At 38.6% G+C, this 21,806-nt stretch overlaps 1 protein-coding gene across 34 annotated transcripts in view; it reads left to right on the top strand.

Annotated features, from left to right (window-relative positions):
- ARVCF (ARVCF delta catenin family member) overlaps positions 1-21,806 on the top strand; it is a 245,958-nt gene that overhangs the window by 32,306 nt on the left and 191,846 nt on the right. The window contains exon 1 of one of the 34 annotated variants that reach the window (XM_072936290.1): positions 14,109-16,112. The exons of the other annotated variants lie outside the window; for them this stretch is intronic. The gene's annotated coding sequence lies outside the window, so the exon portion shown is untranslated. Of the gene's footprint in view, positions 1-14,108; positions 16,113-21,806 lie in introns of those variants that run through there. 34 annotated transcript variants of the gene reach the window in all.

The following is a 21,806-nucleotide window of genomic DNA, read 5'->3' as shown; positions in this document are numbered from 1 at the left end:
ATTTTGGTTTTATTATAAAGATATAGATTCTTAGGATAATTACCACAGCATCTGATGTGGATTAAGATCTGACAGGAGATATTTTTAACCATGCTGCTAAAAGTTCCAGTAAATTATTAATAAATTCAGTATCTAATTTGGCAAAACCTGATAATACTTCTCTTCAGTGTTCATAAGCTATTGTTGAAGGAGTTTCTTTAGAAATTAAGGAGAAGTAGCAATGTATAAAGGAAAACTACATTCTTTGTCTGAACTCTTTTAGGGTGTGGGTAAACAAGTTCAGCATCGTGAATAAAAACCCGGAACAAGTGTGGAACAGTTTTTGGTTTTACAGTTGTTATTCTTCGTTAGAAACAGCTTATTTCTCTCCATATATACTGAGAAAAAGGATCTGTATTAATTGCAAGTTCTCAAAAACTTAATTGTTTTTAACAGACTTGTACTGTGCTACAGAGATTAGATCTCATGACAAGCTGCATATATTGAGTGAAAGGTGGGAGGGTTGGGGTGTGGCACTTTAAGAGAAGGATGTACAAAATGCTTCTGATACCTGGAGCCAGAGACCATCAGTCAGTGATAGTCTGTGTCTTGTCTCTTGGTAATGCTGCAGCACCTTGTTCTGAGGCAGAGTTCACCTTTAAGTTTAGACACGTGAACTCTCTCAAGTGTAATCTGTTGTCAAGAGGCATGAACTGTTTGTGACCTTGGATGAATCATTTGTCTTAGGAGGAACAGAGATGTTATTTAAGTAATAAAGTTATTGTCTCAAAAAGTTTGGAGCACAAGTCCTGCAGTTTAAGATTATGAGTATATAAGCATTCAGGTATTTTTAGGGACTCCAGTGGGTATTTCCATTCATTCAGCAATCCTTTAATGAAATGTGCTTTCTCTTTCTTCCCTTTAATATGATTAATCATTTAATAACAAAAACAGATTCAAGAAGTTGTGGGAGAACTCAGAAGCCCTATGACCAAGTTTGAAATACATCATAACTGTTTCATATAGCCTGGTGTTTGTCAGCTGCCCTGTCAGCTGTCACCTGCCTTAGCATCTGGGCAAAGCAGGAAGTTTTGAATTACTGTTCTCATGTTCCTGCTTTATCCTGGTTCCTCTTTCCTCCTCCGTATGAGAACTGACTATTCCTGCATTTTCATTTCTTGCTGCAAAGTGTAGCATGGCCAAAAACACAGGATCTGGCTTTATGGCTCTCATTCCTATGGATATGAGAGCGAAATGCTGGGCAGGAATGATGCTTAATACACAGGATGTTACTACTATACAAGAATGCAGGGAATGTTTTGGCATTAGCTATTAGCAAAAAAAAAAAAAGTTGAATAGATTAATCTATAAGCATACTGAGATTTACAAACCAGAGAAAATGAGGCATCCTTTCCCTTCATCCCAACATGTGCTGATCAGGGCCTGGGGAGTGGGAAACCCAATTCAGCACTGGTTGTAAATCATCCCTCTTCCATCTCAGGCAGGTTCTTACTGCAGGGTTTGCTGGCCCAGGCACTCTCAGTTTCTTTTCTCTTGCTTTCTTCCAAAATATTTGAAATGTCCTAGCTTGCTTGCAGTCTTCTGAGTTAGCTGCAGAATAGATTTGTGTGTCAGGAGAATTGAGTTCAGAAGGTTGTCTTGCTGCTTGCTTTGAAGATAGGTGTGCTTTGGTCCCATCACTGGAGAAGGTTCACTTTGAATGCTCAGTTTTGTGGTAGATCTAGTCTAACCCATTGGGCAGTGCACCCAAAAAGCTCTCTCTTCTTTCAGTGCTGCTCATGTTTGACAGCAGGAGCCCAGGAAGGGAGGTTGGGACAGCTCCTGTCACCACGAGGGAGCTGCTGCCTTGGCTTGGCTGCTGCTCCAAGTCACAGGCACAGAAGGAGGAGCCCCCCAGAGCTTTGCCATCAAGGGGAGCTCCTCTTTCTCCTCTCTTTTTTGTGAATCTGGCCTTCATTTCACAGCTTTTGTTGCAAGTCTGAAATGGAATAGGTCATGTCAAAATGAAATTTTGAGAGAGTTTGAGTAAGAAAAGGAGATATTTCAAATTCAGTTCAATCTGCTGAACCAAGAAATCAATTATTCACACTGCCTGAGTTAGGACATAAAATGAAATAGTGTAATGTCTTCACTTTACTTTTCTCTCAGTAGTTTTACGCAGGGTATTTTAGCTCAGACATGGGTTGGGGGGAGGTGTTGCTGTTGGGGCTTTTTTTGTTTGTTGTGTATTACTGTTTTAGGAGGTGGTTCGTTTGTCATTTGTGCAGTGGGATCTTTGGGGACTAGAATGTAGGGAGCATTGACTTTGTGGGATGGCTCATGCTAGAGGGGGGAAGGACACCTGAATTCCCAAGGCAACTTAGTGAATGTGTATCTGAGTGTGCAGTGAAACTGAAGCCCCTCAGGCTGAGATCTGATGAGGGCATGGTCCAGGATGTTGTGGCTGCAGAACCAACACAAATGAGCTGAACATGGGTACAAATGTGCTTTCAGTAATGGCTGATCTGTTTCACTATAAGAAAATAGGTCACTGAATAGCAAGAAATGTAAAAATTATAAACTGTATATATTTCAGCAAATGTGAGGTTTTTCAGATCTAATGCAAGGGTCTCAGTGGAAGAAGTTTTTAAATTATAATTTAAAATAATTTTTAGCACCTTTTATTTTGTCTATGAAAATATGCATCATCAATGGCTGATACTAAGACAGCGTGTTCTGCATGCTTAGTCTTGCATCAAGCAATTCATACCCTAAAGGAATATTTGACTTAAGGGAATAGTGCAGCAATTAATTTGAGATAATACGCAACTCTAATGGTTCCTTTTAGTAGGTTAGTGAATGCACAAAGGCTTTAGCAAGTTCAAGAGGGTAAAAAGTGACTGTCTGCCCTCCTGAAGACTCATCTTTATAGAAAGGGAATCATCTTTGTTTTCTTCATTCAATACCCCAGGCCAACATGTGTCTCAAGCTCTTGCTGGGATTTAGTGCTGCAGCTTGGAGCTATTTATATTGGGATAGGAGGGAGTAAGCTATTCATAGCTAGGCACAAGTGGAAGGAGATACAGGGAGGCAGAAATGGCGCTGGGATTAGGATCCTTTCAGTGGGCAGTGACTTTACAGCTTTTCAGCTCACTGCACTCCTGTTTGTAATGAGCCTTCATTTCCCTGGTGTCATGTCTGCATCTTGTGTAGGATTTGTCATTCCATTCTCAATCCCTTTTTTCCTTGAATTTTTGTCTTCCATTTTCACTTTTCTATAAGACTCTTCTCCCTCTCCATTTCACTCCAGTTTCCTCATAATTTTTCCCTCACGCAGAAATAATGTTTCTCACGTATCCCTGTGTTGAATCCCACAACATTATTCTGTTTCCTGGTATGGGGCGTAACTTTTTGCCAACACTTTGAATGACTTGTGCACTTACAGTATGTTGTTTTAGTTTTCAGAGATGGGAGGCTTTAGGTAATAGGAAGCCATCATTTTTTATATTTTCTAGGATATGGATATCTTCTTGATGATGTATTTGTTGTGCCACCTATCAGTGATTTCTAATCTGGGGGGAAGGAAGAGTCTTCTGCTTCTCCGTGAAGTTCCCATACTATGCTGAATGGAGGAGAGAACTTAATTTTATGTTTAAGTAGTGATTCACAGTTGTAAATGTTGTTGTATAAAGCTCTGACTTAATGTTCCCATATATGAAAATCCCATACATTACAGATGCTCTGGGAGATGTAGCCAAATAAGAAAATTTGGTTCTCTTTATTTTTAAAATTGACTTAATTCCACTAGAAAAATGTCATTTATTAAATGAGTAGGTGTTCTGAAACAATTTCAAACCTATTTACAGAACTTTAGTAGAGATTAGAGCTGTATATAGAACTTCACAGTTTTAATGGCAAAAATCCACAAATGTGGTCTTATTCTTTCTTAAATTCTAAATAGATCTTCCATGAGAGATATGTTGTTTTCTTTTCTTTTGGTTTTCTCTTCATTTTATTAGTCATTGGCATTTGCTAACATTCCTAGAATTTAAGAGATCTAAAAATTAAATCTAAACCATTGGAAATGGTCTTCTGTCTTCCTGGTGCTTTATCAATTTACATGAAAAAGTCTGGGTTATTGACACTGTATCATATTTATTGTAGGTTCCTGGATCTTGTTGCCATAGTTACATCTGGTTGTCAGGAAGAGTTTTGCTGGGCTCAAAGTTATGCTAATTGACAGTTTCTTAGGGAGAATAATCCTCAAATTTCAGGGAATAATCATTTTTTCTTGCTCTAAAACTTGAGGAAATTGTTTAGTTTTCAACTACTACAATATCCCCCTCCAACCCCATTTGGTACCAATGTTGTGTGTAGTTAATTTTTCTCAGATAATGTTCTTTTTTCTTGGATACTTTTTGCTTTTGATCAATCCTCCTCTTGCTTTTCTCCTCTTCCCCCATCTCAGGAAACAATGGCCCTTTTCTGGTGCTAGTATAGATTTTCCTGAAGAAATGATAGTAATACAATGTCTGCATTGAGTTTCAAGGTTCTGCTTTTTGTGGGTAATACAACCTATTGTCCAAAATAAGATAATCAGAGTTAATCACATGGAAAAGTAAAATATTATTACCGATGCATCATTAATCTCTCTTACATGTTCTTAAAGTAAATCTACTTAAAAAAGGAAGGAAAAATACCAAATGCAGAAAACCTCATCAGAACTTTGTTTGTTATTTGGTCCTGCATTTTCTCTCTTATTATTCTCAAAGAAAGAAGAGAAGCAGCCAGATTAGTGTAACTGAACAGAGACAATGAGAATGTGCTGCAGTTCCATTCTAAACAACCCTTGGTCTGTGTAAATGGTACCTAACAGGAATGCTGGAGCTTCAGGATTATCACAGATGCCCAAGATGTGATAAGTTACAGAATTTGTTAATTTAAATTGTTTGAAGATATAATCAAGCTGTATCTACCTTTAGATTCCAGTTTACTTACTTTGGTGTAAACTGATTTGCAGCATGGTAGGTTTTATCTCGTTTCAAGAGTTTTACCTAGTTTCAATGCCTTCTGCAGTCTTTGCCACTTTCATATGGTCAGCTAAAATCCTCTTACAGGAAAGGCTTTATTGGAGCAGACATTGAGATTTTATGATGCACTTAGATTTTATATATTTAGTGTGTAACTGTAGACTGTAGTAGAGTGGGAGAAAAGGAACAGCTGCCTGTCCAGCTTTTCATTATAATGTCCACCTAGTGTTATATATTCAAGGTGTTTTAAACTTTGGTCTTCTGGATGATACCCAATTAACATGTCTTACCTCGGGTGCTTGTAAATCACCAAAGTTATCAGCAGAACTTTTAAAACTAGATAAAGTCTGATTTGTCTTAGTGAAGAGGCAATTCAGAAAGGAATTACTGCAACTATGTCATTAAGCACATCTGATAAAAGTTCTGATTTAAGAGCCTTTAAATGCCTTTTTTTGGACTAGTGATAACTGAAGACTTTGCAAAGGTAGAGTTTTTACTGAGGAGCAAGATGGGGTCTTTTGCATCTGCTTTCTGAAGCTGCCTGTTCACAGGGCTTCACTCTTGAAGGGCTCACAGCTTCTGGCTACCATGACTTAGCAGTGACTGAGAACAGTGACAGATTCTGTCTGAGCCCCCTGTGCCCCAAAACTGCTAAGGCTGATGGTGTGGGGGCCTTCCAAACAGAGAGAGATTCGTGGGAAGGTGTGAGATGGTGTGTTTAGGAAATGAGGGCTGAACAGACAAGTCTTGGCATCTGTAAGATTTAGCGTGGGTCTTGGGGCACTGTCTGGCATTACACTGAGATGTGCATCCCCTTGCTGTGACTGAGCTGCCGTCCAGGCACTGTGAGCTTTGGAGTTTTCCTGTGTTCAGGCCACCCTTTTATTCCTGCAGTGTGTGTGCATCCTGTTCCACTTCTGCTCCTAGAAGGTGTTTGTCACACTGCTGCGGGAGCCTTGGAATGTGCTGTGCAGGAGCTGGGCTGCCCGAGGGTTCTACAAATGTTTGGGGTTTTCATTTAAAGCTGAATGACTCGCTGGGAGTACACAGCATTACTTGCTGAAATCAGAGCCATGGTCTAGTGATTTCAGAGCCAAGAGGTCTGTATTCTACCCCTCGCTTCTCTATTGATTTCCTGCAGCCTTCCACATTTCATTTTTACTATATGAGTCTTTAATGACACTTTTTTTAAACAGGAGAGAAATATGAAAAGGGATAGTAGTGATGGCTTTAATAATATTTTAAAGATTTTATGGATTTAAGTTTATAGATACTGGCAATCCTTGTCTGTGCAAGTGGTATATGATAAAAATATTTTTACTGTAATTTTCTGTTGGAATTTGATACAGCAACAGTGGTTTTGAGATTGGCAGGGTTCAAAGGGTAGCTTACGTGTTCTGAGTTTAAATTCAAAATATAGCCTCTGTATTCTGTCCTAAAGCTGTAGTTCCTTTTTACTATTGTTGGGCAGCAATTGTATGCCTGTCTCCCCTTATCACAATCTCTGAAAGGCTACTGTTCAAAAGTGGATTAATATTCTTAAATTTAGTACTTTGTGTTACCAATTTAAATTTGTAAGTTTTTTTTTTCTTGTTAATAACAAGATCTATAAACTTTTTGCCTTAGGTCATATAAATTGCTTTCATTTGGTATTCTTTGGAAGGCCACTTTTTTCTGCTCTTTCCATGCACTGTTCTGTCCATTTCTTTCAGAGAGTTGGTGATTTAGACTTGCGTATAAGAAACAAATTTAGCTACAGGATGGTGTTAAAATTATCTTGCAGTGTACCAGTCCTACTCTAACGTAACTTGGCTTTATAATATTACCTTTAGAGAGGACAATTAACAGAATCCTCACATCCTAAAATAAAGAAGTACAATTTATATTTAGCCATAGAGGTATTTAGAAAAATACGCCTCCTATAATCAGTGCAAATTTAAGGTTAACATCCAGGTTGCTTCATTATTTTGTTTGCTGTATTTGCTACCAGCTAAAACTTGTAATCACTTCTCTGCTACACACATTTTACATTTTACAGATTTAGTTCAGTCTTTGCCTTTTTTCCCATGTGTACATTAGGGCTTAGTTTTCTTTGCAGATTTACATAAAAATAAACTCTGAAGGCCTGAGGAAAGGGCTCTGTTAAGAATGTCATGTTTCTGAATGCCTGCTTCTTAGATCCTATACTAGTGTCACATTAAAATCACAGAGAAATTAGCTTATGGTATTGTTTTAATTATGTAACAGAAGTGTGATTTCTCTTCCTTTTTTGAGTACTGGATTACGCAATGACTTTAGAGGCAAATTTGTCTCTTTTTTAAAGTAGTATTAAATTACCGATTTTCCACTACTTTGAAGCTGTCTGCAGATAAGCAGATCTTAGAATTAAATCATGTTTAAATCATAAGGCCACTGACTACATTGAAGTTGTGGGGATACGACTGAAACTTTCCTGAAGTTTAACAGTGTTTGAATGGGATATTTTAATTCAAGCACATCTTTTGTTCCTGAGTTGGACAAAACTCAGTTTGTGCTGTTATCTTTCTGCTCCTTCAGGGAATTGTAGGCATTTTCAGCTTTATTTTATGCCTTAGTTGAACATGCTGCCTTCTTTGGGTGTGCATGAGGGCAGAGAAGGAGGAAACCAATCTCTGAATACTCAGGCACAATACAATAAGCTGTAGGCCATTGATAAGGAAGGATTTTTACTGACTTAAAATAGGTGCTCATTAGCTTCCTGACAGAAGCCCTCAGATGTGGTAGCTGCTTGTAAAAGCTGGCTGGTTTATAAATATGTATCTCTATCTCAACCACTGTGTCCCCAACAGAGAGATGTGAGGCTCTGCTATCCCAACCATGGCTATGAGTAACAGTACATGGAACATAACTTTGCAAACAGCTTTGACTATTCTTCGATCTTGACTGATATGGCAGTGCTGGGGTTTAATTACTGGAGTTTTGTGGTTGTGTATAAAAACTTGAGTCTCTCAACCTGTAATTAGCACCTTGCTTTTTCCTTTACCTGCTTTATAATTTTCTTCAGGAATGTATGTGTGTGTTTATTACATTTCACAGGAAAGAAAAGCAAATCAGGTATTAGTTTTTCTTGTTGAATAAAGAAATCAACTTAATGATGTTTTAAATATAAAGTGTTCTTGCATAAGTTAGTGTTTCAATTTACAGTGTTCTCTTTGTCTTTTTATAGCCACCTGCTTCAGGAATTGGTTTGTGTGTCTGTCTCTTCAGACCTGTTCTGAAGGTCACACTGGCTGCTGGTCAAGGGGACCTGCCGCAGTTCTTAAGTTATGGCCTAAGTTTATATTACATGATTTTGATGCATGATGATCTGATTATGCAGTAAGCTACAGTGTGATTCACGAGATCCAATTTTGTGGTGCCTGGGATGTTATTGAAGCTGGTGCTCTGATTATGACTTTGTGACATCATTTATGACATTATTTCCAAACCCAGTTTTTCTTCCTTTTAAAAGAGCACCAGTGTGTATTCCTATCCTAGATGACACTGAGGATCAGGTCATGCCCTTTAAATGACATTAAAATATATATTTTTGAGTATTAGTCTTAGATTCTGAGTATTAGATTCTGAAAAAGAAATAGTAGGAAGTGGTACTGGGTAAACATCAGGAAAGGATGGGCCTCTTGGTACTCATCATTTATAAAGGTATCTGACAGGGTTAAAGTGTATGTGTGTGCTTATTTTTACATATGTAATGTTTGTAATTAGCTCACTGTTTCAGGAGATTCATAAGTGCTTCTAGGCTACAACTTTTGTCTCTAGAATGCATTAATTATGTACATATGCAAGCATGTATATATGAATGTCATAAATGACTTACTCTACACAGCAGATATGGAAGTGAATTTAACTTAGACATAGCAAAAAATAGGGAGTGAGGAAACAGAAGTGAATTTTTTAATGTAAAGTGCACTATGTATTTTTTAATCAAGAGGGCTATAATATAGAAATGTTCAGCCAGATTTTTCAAATGTCAGGTGTGCAGTTATGTGGAAAAAATATGCATAGTACGTAACTAATGTGATTGGGATTCAGGGATTTGTTATGTAACAGAAGGGAGGGATTTGTTATGTAATAAATGCTTTGGATGTGCTCACAGCTGCAGTGGAGTTAACATTTTTCAATAAGACACATAATTGTACATGTTGCAGGCACTTTTTTTGTTTGTTGATCTTTCCTGAACAATATTGCTAAGTAGCAAAGAAGCCAAGTAGTATAAAAGCTTTTGTAGAAAATATCTTCATCTTTCATTTTTACTGTAATAACAACTTACTTTGGTTAGAAATATTCATATATGATTTTATATTTGCCATAGTCTGTAACTTTATAGCTCCTTATGCTTAAACTGAAGTAGCAGCTTATAAAGAGAAATTACTCAGACCACTGCATGTGGTTTCCCTTCAGTACAAGTGTGTTATGTGTTCGTGATTTAATCTTTCATCTGCTGTCACTGGACCAGACCTAACCTAGGAGTCCCTGTGTCAACCCATGAGTACATAAACGCATAAACACTGTTGTGTGTATTTGCCTCATTGAGCAGTTGAGATCTAGCTAATCTTATTTTATGTATTGTATTGAAGATACTGAAAGCTCTTTGGTTGCTTTCATCTTAATGTGGTTTACAGTTCTCAGAAAACTTTGTGAACCAGTAAAACTCGGGCTTTGGTCTTTTTTTTTTAAACACCCACTTTGCACAGTATCCATATTAGTTGTTAGTGATTTGTTAGAACTGCATATGTCAAATCGTTCCTCAGTTTTTGAAGGAGCTGTAATCCAATGCAAATATAAGTGTTTGAATTGTTTTCTGTGAAACTTAGTTGAAATAATTGCCATTTGGCTTTTCAAACGGACTCTTTCAAGCAGACAGTTCCATAATGTTGGAATCCAAAAGCATATTACCTTGGCTAGATGACCTGGATCTTAGTTTATCTGGGCAGTTCTTCTTTATGTCTAGCCAGGCATAATTGAGAATTTTCTATTGGTTCCTTGTCTCTTACAAACATGAATATTGGAACTACTTATTCATTCCCTGAAAGTCAGTGGAGGTTGGTGTTAATGAGGGAAATGCAGGGCAGAGCTGTGATGGAGTCCACTGCAGTTTTCCTTAGGGCATTAATTACTTGCTATGCAGGGCTTGCTCTTGCTCAGGGCAAGGTGCTGGGAACAAAGCCTCAGGGTGTTTTTGCACCAGCAATTAGGCCTCCCCTCCCCTCTCAGCAGGAACCAGGGGAATTCTTGCATCTTCTGAGGTGTGCCTGTGTCTGTCCTGAGCAGGTGGCAGAGGTTGGCTGCTGTGCTTTGGCTGCTGGAGGCTGGGGCTGGATGGGCAGTGCAGATACCTCTGTTTGCACTCACCCTTTGCATAGCTGTGCTTCCTCCTGGCTGGGATTAGGATTCCTGGATGTGGCTGGTAGGGTAAGGACCCTTCAGCTGAACAAAGGAATTGCTGTACTGAGTGAGCAGGAAGGATGTGCCTTGCTTGTGTATCCCAGTTAGGGGAGTGAAATCCCTGGTGGAAGTTACAGTGGCAGCAAGATAATGTTTTGCCAGAGCAGGCATCCAGCCCTACGCTGTAAGAAATCTTCTGGGAATATTTTCTTGTCTTGGTAAGGTCTAAGGAACAAGTTCTACTTTCACATTTGTGCTTGTGTAAACTTGAGAAGTTACATGAAGACATTTCAAGTGTTGCTTTATGGTTCTATGTCAATTCGCTCAATCCAGATTTTGGAAGCAGTTCTGTCTTGGGAGGGTGCGTATAGGGTATATGTAACCACTCTGGGTTTGATATTCTTGTACTTGTGTAAGAATGTTCCTTTATTAATGTATCTGACTCCAGGCATGTACTCTAGTTCCAGTAATAACAGATATGATTTAGGTATTCAATTAATTATCCCACTTAAATGGCACCAGTTCACTGAATTTCTCAGTCTAAAACTGCAATGACTGCTTCTTAAGTTGGTATTATTGCATCATAAAATACTTCCATGTTACATGGAGCAAACTTTTTTTCATTCAAAGTAAGAATATTGACACTACTTCTATTCCATTTAGCTCACAAGAAGGTAGGATATTAAAGTATAAATTTATTTTAAATTATGTTTTTATAGGACAGGTGTTCTGATTTTGCCAGTTCATTGTAGTACATGGTGGAAAATTGCTGAAAGTTACATACTTTTTAATAATAGATGTTTAAAGGTTACTCCAGCCTTTAACTCTACAAATAGCATAATCTTTCTGTATGCATTTTATCTATACAATTCTGCTTTCTAAAAAGAAGTCTTTGGCCCCTGAAGAGAGAATCAATTAAAAGTAACTCGAACATGTGTTTATTTAATATACAGAACACACTTGATGCAAAGTACTATTTTTAGAAAATGTAGCTGACAATATAAATTCCAATTTCCTTTCCAAATAAACTGAGGAATTTAAGGATAAATAAAACAACTCTGTAAATTGCCTTTCATTGTTGTTGTGTGCTGTAGCCATAATTAGTTGGATGTTTGTGTACCAGGAAGAGTCCACAATGGTATTACTAGAATAAAAAGGTTTTGCATGTTTTCCATTCTGGTGTGGTGGCTGCCAGCCAGCACTGGAGTGAAATCCTGACACAGTGCTGACGTGTCTCGGGCTTGTACTGACAGGGCTTCACTTTGATTTGTGTGGAGGGAGCAGTTGTGATAAGGAGCTCTGCTCCTCTGAGTTAGACACTGTTCAATAACCTGGGCCTTCTCATCCTGGGAAAGTAAAGTGGCACTTCTAACCTGAAAACACACGGAACAATCTGGTAGAGAAATTCAATCTGGTTTTGCTGCAAGTTGCATGGATTTATTTGAGTTCTTCTGATACTGGTGGGACGCTGGTTCGCCAGTCTGAAATTATCATTCTGAGTATAAATGTCATTGCTCAGATGTGTGGTTGGAATAGCACTAGCAGAGATCCTTTGTCGCACTCTTTGGTGTTGTAACAATCAAACTGCATCTGTAGCAGGTATTACAGTCAGGTTACTCAGCTGCCTGAGCAGATGGACAGTTATCTTTGTGAAATAGAGAGCTGACTTGAATACCTGGCTGCATTCGACTTGGAGGAAATATTTCTTGAAGGAGCAGGTAGACAGAACGGGCGGATTGTCAGGAGTACCGAGGGTATCAGTGAGGCATGACCCATTCATCTGGCAGTCAAAGTTAGGGCTTTTTTCTCCTTAACATTAACAATTCAGATCCTGGAGAGAGCTGTACAAGCATGAAATCATTGGAATTATTCAGTAATGTGTATGGATTGTAGAAAGAAGAAGTTTACTCTCTGTATATTCATAAGCCAGTCTCAATTTGATTGTACCCTGGAGCAGTCCCTTAGGTGTCTTGCTGCATCTCCATCTTTTCTGGCACACTCATTAACTTGAAAGTGAGTTATCTGAGACAGAACCCAGAAACTCTGGTTTCTTCAGAGGGGCATTTCCTTCTCCTTACCAGATGTTCTTCGGAGCTTATTGGTCTCTCTTCTGTGCACTTCTGTTTCAGGTTTCCCCCATCTGAAGTATAGCTTTATAATGGTTAAAACCATTCAATTTCAATTTACTTTATCAGCTATTGGTGTTCTGCTTTAAGTACCAAAAAGAGAAGAAGCCTGGCCTACTCATCTCTTAATTTTCAGATGCAAATGCCCAAAACTTTTAAAGTATTCTTATTGAGTGCCTTCTTTTTAAAAAAACTTGATTTGCGCCCCTCTTGCAAGTCCTGCTAAGCCTGCATTTATGGAAGAATTAGATGTCTGATTATACAACTTCGGAAATGCACATATATTTATAGCATTTATGCATGTCTTGGAAGACAGCTTTTTCTTAGCACACTATGTTTGCCCCTATTCTTTTCATCTTTCCATTTCAGTATTTCATGGTATCAGGTGTCTACAGTAGTGCTCTGTGCTTGGAGTGAGCATGCTGCTAACACTTCCAGAGGATTGCATCAAATTCAAAAGAACTTGTCACAATAGTGAGCACTATGCTGAGCTTTTCTTTGTACACATAAATTATGAGACCCACAGCATTGGCTCAGCATCTTTATCTTCTCTGTAGGACGTAGCATGTTGCTTTAGCACCACGTACTAAATAGTGGTACTACCCTCTGCCTGTGGAGAAAGCTTTATTCAAGATACCGATGTGTTTTAATCCATCTGCCTTCAAGGCAACACCACTGGAACATAAAAGTAAGGAATTGCATGAATATTAATATCGGCTCTTGATGTGACAGGTACTATAGCTTATGTGCATAGTATGGTACTTACAGAATCTGAGAGACATTTTAGATGAAAATGAATTTTGACTTTGCCTGCTGCTGACAGATTAAGGCTTTTTAAAATGGATTATTTTTCAGTTTTGGGGCTTTCTTGCAGAATATGTATTAACTCTTAATTTGCCACAGGAGATTAAAATACAAAAGTTTTTTTCTGACAGATGCTAAGTTTCAGTGTGAGACTTTGACACGTCCCTGCTAAACCCCATTGACATGATGCTGTGGAAATAGTTCACATCCTGTCATGAACATCACAATGGTCTGTATTGCCAGAGGTGGGATGCCTGGTTTCATTGGTGGGATGACAGCAATCTCTTGGAACTCATCCATTTGAGCACAGCTGAGAGCCAGCAGCTGTGTTTAACTATATTAATTCAGAGAAAAATAGTAAGCTTTCATCAAATCACCTCAGCAATTCAGAATTTTAAGTTATTTTCTCAACATTTGCTGGCCACTTTACTTAAAGTTTTTAAGATTACAGATTGTATTCCTGTGATTAAAAAGGGAATGTTTCTCTGTTTTATTTTGGTAGGGTTTTTTTTTTGTTCCAGATATGCTGGATTCTCCTCATTTACCTGATGACAGCTGTGATAAATTAGGTCCTTTTTGTTCTTGACTACTGAGTGTAAATCTTGCCTGATGGTTTTTAGGCAAGTTACGTAGCTATACTCAAGTAAGTGACAGCAGAGATGGCTAATAGTCATTGCTCCTGGCTTAGTGCTGTATTTATTGACATGACAGAGCTGCTGACATCAAGAAATTGATTTGCAGATTCAACTGTTAAGATTTATTTATCTTCCTTACAGAGAAGATTTACTTTCACATAGTAATAGGACATATTCAGAAAATTAACCAGAGATATAAGTCCATCTTTCGTTTAAGAAACTCTAGAGTCTTAAAAAAGCATGAATTCCTTCCTCTAAGGAACACAAATAAGAAAGCACAATATGCATGGTGTAAACATCCTTTCTGTGTTTTGATACTGTTTAAGGAGAGGATTTGATTAGCACATGTAGGCTTTACTGTGACATGTGCAGTAGATATCACATTAAACCCAGCCCTGTTTAGTTCTGCTGTGGAATCATTTTCTTAATGAACTCATTCCTCAGACTTCCAGCTGTTAATGAGTACTTGTCCAAGAGCAGTGGTTTCTGGACAGAATCTTGAAAACTTCTCCTCGTCTATAAAAACTGGGTAAATGATGTGTCAAACCATTTTAAAATGTTTTCAATACCATTTGCAATGAAAAGTTCTTTTAAGGTAGATAATATTCCACAAGTGACTGGAGAATTTGCAGTTGGTCTTTTGATCTAAACTTGAATATTTTAAACTGTTTATTTTGGGGAGAAAAATTACAGTCTGGCTATAATGAAACAAATACGTTTAACAACATAAACTGGTGTATTATGAAGATGCATCTGCTTGTCTAAGAGAGAGGCTGTACTGAGCAAGGAGAGAAGACTGTGCCAAGTCCTTGCCTGTTGTAAGGATAAAAAACTGTGTAGGATTTGCTGAAGGTACAACCAATGCCTGATGTTAATTGCCTGAAAATTTAATACTACATAGTGTGTCCCTAGAAGAAATGCTGTTCAGACAATTGAATGATTGCTCTGGATTACATTTATTTATTATCTCATGGAGGGAAAAGTGTGTTTTTTTTCCTCTCAGCAATATGTTTTGAACAAACCAGTGTACACAGTTGGACTCTCAGCAGGGAGAAAGTCCAAGGACTGACACGTTATTGTAATAATGGCAAGGTCAGCAGCACAATTGGTGCTGTAGTACAGCTGAAAGATTAATATCAAACAAATCTATTTTTAACATGAAGCATAAGAGAATCTGTCTTTAGCTGTAGAATATGTTAAAATATGTTATTGTAAAATTACAGGGCCTGGTTATCTTTCAAGTTTCTAGAAATCATCTTTGACTGATAAATAGATTAAGTTTTGCAGAAAATAATCTCCTTGGTAAATTGTGAAGATTTCAATCAGATTAAGTACTCCATATGAAAAATATGTTAAAAATTTAAGTGTCCTTGTACTTGGTTGGTTGAGCTGTATATTTAAAGAAAAGTAATCTTAAAATTTCCCCATTTTGTGAAAATATATCAGATCAAATGTACCTAGGTGTGACCTCCTCTTCTTGTATGCCTGTCATTAGAATCTGAATATGCAAAAGATGCTACTTTTTTGCTCATGTAATTGAGATTTTGTTATAAACTCATTAACTGTAAAACTTTCCAAAAGTGATTTCGAGGTGCAAGTCTGTGGCCATTTGTCATGGTTGAAGATTCCAATGCTTTCATAAAGACAACTGTTGCAACACTTATGAGAAGTTAAAGAAAGGGAAAGAAAGGGGATCAGGAATAAATATTTTGTGGTTTTCTTCTCATCTGTGTCTTGGGGTGATAAAATTGATCATGAGTGTGAATGCTTGATATCATGTGTTCTTTGACATTAAAAAAAACAACCAAAGACTAGCTTGCCCACATTTCCACTTGAGGAAGTATATATGAAAAAATCTTTGAAAAATAGTTGGAGTAACTGACATGAAATTAGATCAATTGCAATATTGTTGACAGTGATTGAGGAGTGTTAAGTGCGGGATGGAAAAAACATATTTGATCAAGATTAATCCTCTTTCTGCCAATGCTCCTGAGACATATATAATAATTTTTTTTTTCCTGTAAAGCTGCCTGCAGAAGACTGGAGAGCCAAATCATGATTTGCAGAAGTCCATACAAATTCTGGATACAAGGATCTTTGAAGATTGCACAAAGGTCTTTAAAGACTTTTAATATTTATAGCTGTGCATCTTTATTTCAGCTGAAACTTCACTACAGTTTAATATGCTGAATCCATTTAGCATTATGGATGCATAGTTTTGTCTTAAAATCCCCTTTTCTCCTGCCCCTGGGAAAACTGAAGTGGAAAGTAAAATTATAAATGCTTTGAAATGATTCGTGTGTTTAAGTGGAAACCTACCCACAGTTTTCCCAGAGTGCAGGTCACTGAATCCTAATGCTTCTCTTAAAGAGAAGGGAACTTCAAAAACTGCCAAAGATAGTTGAGAATCTGAGTGGGAAATGAAGTTGCTTCCTGTGTTCACTCAATGCCAATTAAATTAAGTCTGTTTTATTTGACGTGTAGTTGAAAAGTTCCAAATACAGAGCTAATGTTTGAAGTTATCTCAAACCAGATTTGGTTGCAGGGTTTTACTGCAACAGCCACGAAGTCACATGGAACTCCTTATGTAAGTCTTGGGTAACATGTACCACCTCCAGCTCCTGAAAAAAAAGAAAATCCCTCTTTTTAGTCATATACCACCTCTTTATCTTTTGATCTCAGTCTTACTGTTACATATAGCAGAAAGTGTATATCAACCTTGGTAATAAAATGGACTCTTTCTTTTTGCATTATGAAAATAGGGCAGTTTTTGCTGACTTTTGCATGAAAATGCTCAAATGCTGCAGTTATCAGCATTATTCACTTTGAACAAATATCTAATTAAACTTGTGGTAAGTCATTCTTGAAGAGGGTTTTGCCTCTGTGTTTATGGAATTCCTGACAGCTGGAAATCCCAGATATGTTCACTGCTTTTACAAACATGCTTCCCCTTCTTTGCTGCTGCCCAGGGCTCTGTTGGAGCCCACTGGATTTCCCACACATCAGCTGTGTGTGCACATAGATGGTGCTGATGGAAACTCTGGGGCTGCTGGATGTGTGCTCGGAGGGCACAGCCCCCACTCCTGTGAGGTAAATCAGGGGCTGCACTACTCCCTCAGAGTTCCCAGATATTCCTCTGTTCCAGGCACAACACAGCCAGGCACAAAAAGACCTTTTTTGAGAGTACCAGATTTCTATCAAAAAAGACACTGGCTGATGGGAGCAGATTATAGCAATTATACATCCTCAGAAGATAATGGTTCATTATAAACCGTGGGGTTTCTGGACCCTTGCTGTCAGAGAGTTATTCAGCATTAAAGCTCAATCTGTTTGCTTCCACTGGAATTTTGCAAAGGTTGGAGCTGCTTCTCTGCTAAGACCAGACTCCCAGAAGGTTTCTGATAGTTTCACAACTGTAATGCCAGCAGTGGGGGCTTCATGGGTGTGTTGAGTCCAGATAAATTAATATTTTAATTAAAAGTCCACAATGACTTTGAAAGGGCCTTTGTCTAATTTAAGATAAGCATCAACACCAACTTGCCTGTGACAATGATGCCAATCTGTCCTATCAAATGTTTGTTTTTAACAGCCAGCTGACCCAACTGGAATAGCTGGGACATGAAAATTCGGGCATAGAGAGCATCAGTTGCAAGTAATTGGACATTTGTGCTTCTATGCTGATAAATAGATTCATGTCCCTCATGTAGTGTTTGTCTGACATGATAGAATGAGCTGTCCAAAGGAACAACAAACATTCATGTGATTCTTTAAATTGGATGAACCAAATGAAAGCATTTCATAAAATCCAAGATGGGGTGGGAGCTTCCACATGTTGTAACAGTAACTGAAGCGTTACTGCTTTTCTATCTGCTGGGGATTACCTTTCAGTACTCTGAAGCCTCACGCTGAAGTGATGGATGCAGCTTTAGTAAGAGGAAAGCTGCGCACTGGAATCCAAACTGCTGGGTGACTGAGGCAAACTCTTACAAGTGGAGTGAAATGGCTTATTATAATGCTGTTTACTTTCAGTTTTTGCTTGCCTGTTCTTTGAACTTTGTTTCCAAAGCGATGAAGCAATCTGCACTATGTTATTTTGTAGTTCCTTATTACAGGATTGTAGATTGAATGTCAAGGATTGAATAAGTCTAAATTCATATGGAAGAGAAATTAAGATATTTTTAAAACTTTTTTTAAAAACCTAAATACTAATGATCTTGAAATTCAGAGCAGTAAATTGAATTTGCAGAGTGAGCTGTATTATTTCTGTTAAAGGCACAGAAATCTCAGATTTAGACTTCTGGGTGACTGCTGGTAAACATGCTTGTTAGGAGATAAGAAAGATGTCTCTCGCTGAAACAAAAAATTAATCCAGGTGCTTTCTAGACTAGGTAGAGCATTCTGTATAACCTGTGCTCACTTCTTGTAATTCTTTTTCTTCTTAATGCTGAAGTGTCTATAAACTTGTACAAAGATGGATGTAAAGACGGGTTATCAAACTTTTAAATCAGGACAAAGCTTTGTCTGCAGAATCTGTTCCATTTATCTATGAGCACAAGCAGAATAAGGGAAGAGCCCATAACAAGAAGCCACTGTTTGCACTTTAAAAGTTTTTGTTAAAAAAATAGAATGCTTCTGTTTATTGTAGTTCTCCTAAACTCTCTTGGTTTTGCCATTCTTTGAGGTTTTTTATTAAGCTTTAATTCCACTGACATTTTTGCTTCCAGTTGACTTGTTTAGAACTCCTTCTTCTGCTGTGAATGAGACCACAAATTAAACACCGGCTTGCAGTATTGTTAATTGCCTTGACTTTGTCCCTTGCAGTACAAAATTAATGTCTGTGCCTTCTCTTTCTGCAGTGTTAACTGTAGCACAGGGAGGTTTAATCCAGAATGGAGCAGCCTTGTTCCCAGAAAGCTGCTGGAGCAGCGTCTCCAGAGTGGGGCTCTGTGGAGGGTACAGCCAGCCGAGGTGCAGAGGGAAAAAGGGCTCCTTGAGAAGGGTCAGGAAGGCTTTGCTGTGCCTCATGAGGAGCAGGTCCCCGCACTGTGCCTCATGAGGAGCAGGTCCCTGCACTGTGCCAGGCTGGCGCCGCGCTGGCACAGCCGCCGTGGGCAGCGCAGGGCGGTCCACAGCCCATCCCGGGATGGGGCCCTGCTGGGATCCTGCCTCTGCATCCCCATCCTTCCCTGGATGAGCGTCCTGCCCTGCTGCTGCCACGGCTTCTCCTGCTCTCCAGAGAGTGCAGCAGCCCACTGGGGGCTCTGGGAACTGCTGGGGTTTGTTTTTCTTGCTGTAGTGCTTTATGAGGAATATACGATCCTACAATATAACAGATACAACCCGGAGAGTATTTTTAACAGTACTGGCATAGAATGGTAACCTAGAGAAGCATGTGGTTTCTGTAATCGTAGTTAATGGTTACAAACCAAATTAAGTCTAAATATTTGAGGAAATTAGCCTGCAAAACTGGATGTGAAGGAGTGAACACATACCAAATTGTTCTGATGAACAGAAATTACCTTCTAAAGTAATGTGAACTTGGGATGACTTTTTGCTCTTTGTGTAATGAGGGGAAAATAGTTCATTTCTGCTCTTTAACAGATGCTGCCTTTGAATTGTAACAAGAAGGGGGGAGGCAGATAATGATTTCCAGTGAAGTCTAATTTGTTAAAAGGCACAATTAAGGTTTGAGATAAATTATTTAGCTTTTAAAACAGTGAGAGTAAAGGAATTAAACTCAATTCTCACCCACTGCCTGTAGGGTAGCTTTTTGATTTCTGTCAAAGGGAGCATTGTGATTTGTAAAAAAAAAAAATTATGGTTGTGTTCTGTCTCTGAAACCATACATGTGCAGTGACAGCTATTTTGCATCTGTTTTAGGGCAGGTTATCTTATTTGATTCTTATGAGAAGCTGAGCAGTTGCTATAGCTACTGGGCTGTGGCACTGCTGAGGTTTTTTTCATCAATTTCTAAATGTAATTGTTAAATAAGTTTGGTATAAGGTATGTGATATTCTGCTGTTCATTGCACTTTGAGATTTTTATTTATTTTTTTATTTAATTCCAGCAGTACACTGAATCATATATATATATACATACTATTTATGTACATATGTAGCGATGATGTAATGAAAAATTAATGCAGGTTTTCAAAACCAGCATTTGCCTCTGAAAGCTCCTGCATTCTCTTTGTTCCTCTTGTGGTTGGGTGTGGGTTCTGGTCTCTGTCCACAGTCCTGCAGGGTGAGATGCTGCTGGATGGGACGCTGTGAGAACCACATGCTCAAACTCTGTTCTTCCAAATGATCTTTTCTTTCTGGTGTGCTACATCTGAAACAAATGCACAGGCAAAAGAACTACTGCTAACAATACTTTGCAGCTATTAGATACAGGTTTTTAACATGTGTAAAGAGCTGTTCAGAGCAGAATTAGCGTGTCCTCTAATTTGTAAAGGCTGCTACCAGTTCTTGACCCTGCCTGCAGCACTTGGTGGTTCTTTGTTCCCTGCAGCTGTGGTCCAGTTGTTACACTGGTTGTATTGATACTAGACAGCATTACTAAAAATGTAGTGTTGGTTTTGTCATGGGTAGATGTGGGTTTAGGTATTTTCTTTTTTCCAGCCAAAGTTCACCAGAGGTCCAAGTCCATGTATGATCCTTATGGTGGGGTTGTTGAGACTTTATGTGTAGTTTTTCAGCCATCCTGGAGTGTGGCAATTGGTGAATTTCATCTGCAGAAGCAAAATCTTTAATGCAAACCTATTGCAAGGAGGCCACAGTGGTGTACATTAGCTGTTAATGACTTCTTGTCAGGCAGCAGTCAAATGGGGAGGGAAAATACCCTCTAAAGCAGCACCATCAGTGGAAGGCCAGGATATAAAATATGGGCTGGGCATTCAGAGCTTGAAAGGTACAGTGAAGATTTTCAAGCTGCTGATGTTTATTAGTACTCCGGTGCTCATTCACACAGAACAGGAGACACCCCTGTCTTGGGCATCTCAGGGAATTCTGACCTTGTGTATTTTTATCTTTAGTTGCTTTATGAATCCTGCATTGTGAATGTCTGACAAATTCTCTGGTAGCAGTGGTGGATTTGGTAGCCACTTGCTGAAGTTGAGTGCCTGGCATGCAGCGCTTCCGAGCCACTTGGGACACCATAAATTTATCCTGTACACAGATTTTATTCAGTAAGATTAGTGACCTATTTAGGCTGCAATAGATAATTCTGTAACTGAAAAATTTATTCTGGAGCTTATAATTTTCAGAGAATGGTGTACATGTAGCTGTTGTGATCCTGTTGGATAACACTAGGTGTTCTGAGAACAGGAAGAAAGTGTTGAAGAGATAATAGCAGAATTAAAGTAGTGGAGGTTGATACTGCAGACGTCTTCAGAGATGCACTTAAAAGCAGGTTCATAATCATGAAATTGGTGTTACCTTTTTAGCACAAACAGTCCACTCACTGTTGTGAAGAAAAATCCCTATTTCAGGAAAATCCCTTGCTCCAGACTTCCCTCTTAGGCAGTCTTTCTTTACCTAAGGCCAAGGTGTTCCCAGTCGGATGTGGATGGATGAGGTGTAGGTCTGGGGGTGGAGGACCTCTGCTGCAAAGTGCTGAGCTGCATTGATGACTTCTTTGTTCAATGCCCTCTATTTCTGCTCAAATAGTTAGCACAATTTTAGGCAAATCCTACCAATTATGCAGCCAGGTACACAGATTTAACCTCTTAGGACCTTACCACTGGCAGACAACTCCTAAAGTGAGCAGCAGTTATCCCTGTACGGATTTGGATTACCACTGTACTTACT

This window comes from Taeniopygia guttata, chromosome 15 (genome assembly GCF_048771995.1).
Source record: "Taeniopygia guttata chromosome 15, bTaeGut7.mat, whole genome shotgun sequence".
NCBI lineage: Eukaryota > Metazoa > Chordata > Aves > Passeriformes > Estrildidae > Taeniopygia > Taeniopygia guttata.
This window is presented reverse-complemented; position numbering and strand designations above follow the sequence as displayed.